The sequence below is a fragment of the Aulostomus chinensis genome, chromosome 1 (assembly GCF_037954235.1).
Source record: "Aulostomus chinensis isolate RoL2024-O1b breed Wild chromosome 1, RoL_Achi_v1.0, whole genome shotgun sequence".
NCBI lineage: Eukaryota > Metazoa > Chordata > Actinopteri > Syngnathiformes > Aulostomidae > Aulostomus > Aulostomus chinensis.
The window spans coordinates 6,364,627-6,370,163 of record NC_141320.1 but is presented as its reverse complement, the minus strand read 5'-3'; the positions used below and the strand labels follow the sequence as shown (position 1 = coordinate 6,370,163).

At 45.8% G+C, this 5,537-nt stretch overlaps 1 non-coding gene across 1 annotated transcript; it reads left to right on the top strand.

Moving 5' to 3' along the window:
- Positions 1-3,148: 3,148 nt before the first annotated feature.
- trnan-guu (transfer RNA asparagine (anticodon GUU)) lies at positions 3,149-3,222 on the top strand. The gene has a single exon. It is a non-coding gene; the product is annotated as a tRNA-Asn (tRNA).
- The last annotated feature ends 2,315 nt before the right edge of the window (positions 3,223-5,537 follow it).

The window sequence follows — 5,537 nt, the reverse complement described above, 5'->3', positions numbered from 1 at the left end:
ACATTTTCAGCCATCCAGAAGTTACAGAGCTGAAACACAAGACCCCAAAGCCCCTTCCATGTTTGTTGCCAGAGATATCGTAGTCATGACTGTGCACCTCCTTTATGAAGAAAAACAAAACAACTACTGCTTTGGGGCTTGTGTTCAGGGGTATTATATTATATTATTATATTATGTGTGTAAAGTTTGGTGGATGTAGCCGGATGGGCCGGTGTGAGCAGGCATTTCAAAATATATATTTCTGGTAAAAACGCAGAAACAGTGATTAGTTTGTTTTTGTGTTAAAATGAGAAACAGACCCATCCAGTTGTAGTGCCACCACTCAGCGGCCGCCTTGCAGTCAGAAGCCATGAAGAATGTTGCCCAGTAAGCGGAAGGAGAAAGGAGGAGCCGAAAAAGAGAGACTCCGGAGAAGAAAAGCAGCCGAATTTCCAAAACTCGACGCGTTCTTCCAGGGCTGGACTGGGAAGAAGAGACGTCAGGTGTTGGAACGTGTAGTGGAAGAAGAAGGTCTCTGAGTAGTGAAAGAGTATCATTCTTTTAACATGGTTACTGTCTTCCATGTAGAATACTGCACTTTATTTTAATTTTTGAAACTTCAAAATGTGCGCATACATCCTCTGGTATGGCGTGTGCTTACACATATCGTGTAAATAACCATGGAGGGCTGCCAGGGATGAAAAATGCCAGGGCCATTTTTTGGTCCCAGTCCAGCCCTGCTTCTTAACCTGCTCACGGTGTCCTGTCAGCTGTCTTCCCTCAAGGAGGTGGCCAGTCTTGCTCTGGAGCAGTTTCAAAAATAGGCCTCAGCACACTGCCTCTGTGCCATGCCTCTCTCATGCTCCTCTACTCTTTGGTGCACATGCCTCCAGTCTGTCAGGCCTCTAATGAAGACACTTGGATCACTGGGCTTGCTAAAAGCAGGGCAAACAAAACAAAACAAAGCATGACGTTGACCACAATAAGTCAGCCATTTCCACGTCGTGCCGTCCGTTCTAACGAAGAGCCTCTGGACGACAGGGTTCATGGAATCTTGTTGAGGATGAAACTTTAAAAAATCAGTCCTCTGTGTGGAAGAAGGGCGACTAAAATAGTCTCCAACTGTCTGATCTGACTCCTCCACTTCCATTGCAACAGCATGGCTTGACTAAGAGAGAGAGAGAGAGCTGAGAGATTTCATTGGACGAGCCCAATGTCCTTCAAGAAAATCAACCAATGGGCCGCGTTTCGCGTCTCCGATACCGTTACGGTCGATTAAAAACTATACACTTTTGAAAAAAAATTATGACAGTTATGGGCCGGCCCAAAGATGTGCATCGGCCAGGTGGCCAGTCCAGCCCTGGGTTCACCCTTGATGGGTCACCAGTCCATCCCAGGACCAACACACACAGACAGACAACCATTCACACTCACAGTCATTTAGAGTGTCCAGGTAACCACTACCCTCTTGATGTCTTTGGACTGTGGGAGGAAGCTGGAGTACCAGAGAGAACCCACACAGAGACAGGGAGAACCTGCAGGAGGGGTGGAGGTCGATGAGTCCTGGAGACGTTCAATAATGTCCACAACTTTGGCACCAGGAAGACAGCAGGTGATGGCACCTGGGAGTTCAACAGACCTGATGATTGAACCACCAATCACAAGGATTTCAGCCTCCATTGTAAACAGAGAGTTTAGATGAGAGAGAACCTGCTGTCAGCCTCACCAGTCAGGGCAGTGGCAGAGGCAGCAGAGTTGAATGAAGCAGGATCACCTGGCAGGTCTCAGCTGGAGGTGATGACATCACTGGCCTCAGTCCTCACCAGTGCTCTGCCTAGCAACAGGGACGATGGGGAGAAACCAGTAGAAGCACTCTGAGAGTTGGAGACAGCAGGAGAGAGAGAGACCATGACAGAGTCACCCATGGGAAACTGTTGGATCCACTCAGGACAGGCTGGACAGACACAGATCAAAGACAGAATTGATGATGATGTCATCAGGAGGCTTTGGTAGTGTTTTTATTTGTACCTAGAATTCTGTCTTTGATCTCAGGAGGACATGAAAGAAACCCAACTGAGGAAAGTAGAGGAGAACATTCAGCTTCATTAGAAACACTTGAACTGTTGAACAGTAGAATTTGTTTGAAACAGTTTACAACACTGAGTGACAGGATTGAAGAGGGGAGATTTTTGGATTTTCAGTTTAATTCTAACTTAAAACTGGGCATGAACATTTTTAGTCGTTCATATTCTAACATACAGAGGAAGTCATGGCATTCCCTTTTTTTAACCTGTCCTGTTCAGGAAATGGAAATGGAAATTTAGCTGCTATGTTGAATCAGAAAAACCTTTTGAAGTCTACTTTTGCTTCAGTCAGAAAGTGGACTGTTGTTAACTCTCACAATGGTTGGTGATTGTGGAGGAAGACAAAATCCTTATGAACCTCTTTTTAACAGACACACATTTCTAAAGATGCAGATTCATTTTATTTTTCTTCTTCTAGCAGAGGATGGTTTCAATCCATCGACCTCTGGGTTCTGGGCCCAGCACGCTTCCTCTGCACCACTCTGCTCTACCATTGATGGTGCCAGGAGGCCTAAAAAACACAAAACACCAATTCAATCCAGGACCTTGGAGCCTAAACTGAAACTCCATCACACGGTGGCTCTGCTGGGGCTCCCACAGGTGAGTGAGGCTGAGCTCCAGTCTGCTCTGAGGAGGCAGCAGACATCTGCACCACTCAGAGGTTTGGTTGGTGTCTTTGACAAAATCCCAACAAACTAAAATCCTGTTGAAGTAGGAAGTTCTAGTTGAACTCTCATCCACGTCACATGACCAAGAAAACCTCCTCTTTCATTCAGACCAGAACAGACAAACATAGAAACATTGTTTCAGCTTCTGATCAAACAATAACATGTTCTTGTTTGTTTGCCATGTTCTATTAATCAGACTGATGATCTCTGGATGTTCTAGGAGGGGGGTCTGTTTCTGATGAAGCCTGTTTGGTCTGGGGGGGTTAAGATGATGGGGCTGTTTCAGTTCTAGTGCTGAAGGCTTTCACCATGACAGTCAGACTTTCCTCTGTCCTTCATGGTCCCTCAAATGTGCAGTGTGGACCTCACACACTGAATTTAGCCTGAAAACTCTTCATGAAAAGCAGGAGACTCAGAGTCTCTGTGGCGCAATCGGTCAGCGCGCTCGGCTGTTAACCGAGAGGCTGGTGGTTCGAGCCCACCCAGGGACGATGAACAGGCTCTGCTGGTGCTTAGGAGTTGCTGTGTTAATGATCTGAATGTGGACAGACAGATTGACCCTCCACAGCAGACTCATGTCACAGATCTCTGGATGAGACGCTTCAGTGTTAAATTTAGTCGTCGTGTGTCATGCAGTGTTGAGGAGGCCTGCTGGCTGTGGGTAAAGTGGGGGCTCAGAGTTTGTGGAGTCGGCTCTGGAATGAAGGGGGTCACTGTTTGGTTCTCAGATGCTCCAGCTCAGGTTAGCGAGGTGGTGGAGAAACCAGTGAGAGCTCTGCCAGCTGGAGCCTCTTGGGTCCCGGGAGGCTTCACTCCTGGAGGTGGAAATGATGAGGAGTTTTAAAATCTGCTCCTCTTTCACGCTGACTTGTTTTCTTGGGTTCCCTCTTTCATTCATGTGTGATTTTAGTCTCAGCTCTCTAAACCTGAATGGAGCCAGAACCCATTTTAAAAGAGCTGCTCTTTTAAACTCCTGGAGATCAAGAGGATCCCTGCCATGTTTGTCCAGGAGACCCACAGCACAACAGTCAGTGAATGGGGATGCAGGCAGGCTTTTAATGGGGGTCATTTGAAGTCCCAAGTCCAGTTGGAGCAGAGGCTGGAGTTTGATTCTCCAGGAGTTTTTGTTGTTGTTTTTTTACCAGTTTCTTTTGATTTGGAGGAAATCATTCCAGGTGTTTGAAAGAAGGTGAGAGCAACTTTGGAAAATGTTCAACTGGTGTTTTTAAATGTCTTTGCACCAACAAATGGTGGACAGGACAGCTTTTGAGACATTTTAATGCCACCGTTCAACAGTGAATCTGCTGGTTTCCTGTTTTTAGGAGCTGATGGGAGCTGCACAGAGAAGCTCTTTGAGACAGGAACCATTCAGAGCTCCATCCTGCTTCTTCCAGCAGGATCCACAGATCCACCAACACACCAGCTGTTTGATGAGTGGAGGCTTTTGACCAGGATTCCTAGACAGCACAGCTGGACTCACGCAACAGCTAACTTGTTAGCACCGACTAGACAGGAGCGCTTCTATGGTTTTACTCAGTGGTTCAATATTTTTAAAAGATGTCCCATTCAGCCTGTGGGTTTGAGTGATCACTCTTCAGTCTCCTGTTCTGTTTTATTAAAATATTCATTTAAAAGCTCCTGAGAGAGAGAGAGGGAGAGGGAGGGAGAGAGAGAGAAGGAGAGAGAGAGATAGAGGGAGGGAGAGAGAGAGGGAGAGAGAGAGAGAGAGAGGGCGGGAGGGAGGGAGAGAGAGAGGGAGAGAGAGAGGGAGAGAGAGAGAGAGAGGATCAAACTGATCTCAAACTTGACTTCAAAATTCAGATTATAATCATTTTTACTCCTTGATAGATTCATCACTACAGTGTCATAGAGGGTCCATTACTATTGCAGTATATTAAAGAATATAAGAACAAGGTTACCATCCATGGAAATATAGTATTTCATGTATTGCAGTATATTTTCAAAGATATAACACTTTAATTTTTTTTAATAAGAGAGGCTTTAATGTCTGTCTTTGATGTCTAAACTCTGACTCTGATGTCATTGGTGGTGACTGAATTCTACCCCCTGACAGACTGGGAAGGCTCCTATTGGTGATGTCATCATAAATACATGAAGGTCTTGTTTCAATGTTTTAACATTAAAGCTCATCTTGGTAAAACAATCAAGTTACCTGAACTAAGTTCTTGAAAAAAATGACTGTCACTGACTTAAATAAATCAAATCTACTTCAAAGTTCCTTCTGTTGTCATAAGTCGGCCATTTTAAGTGTACTTGTAGTTCCAGAACATTCCAAGAGGAGATGATATGAATCATGTTGTTAGATGAACTCTGTTCCTCTGCTTTGATGTTGGTGGACTGAGGGGAGTTTGCCTGAACCTGCTTGGACCTGCTGGCTCCTGCTCAGTCCCTCACTCAGCCTCACTCAGCCTCAGCAGCACGGCTCCACTGAGGACTGATTCAGGTTCCTTGCAACCAAATAGGAGGAGAGCTGAACCTTCTTGCTGGGAGGCCACAGTGCTGACCACTGCACTATTGTGTCCCCTGAAAATGCCACCACCTTGTTGGGCTTTTCTGTAACAGCAAGCACACATGAACATAGCAGCTTCTTCACAGGGCTGGTGGCGCAATGGATAACGAGTCTGACTACGGATCAGAAGATTCTAGGTTCAACTCCTGGCCAGCTCGCTTTGAACTTTATACTGAGAAGATGAAGTGAGAACCACTGATCAAAGTCACTGAAGTCCTCCCAGGTTCCCTCCTTGTCTGCTGGAAACATGAACACATGAATGATCCTGCTACCTCT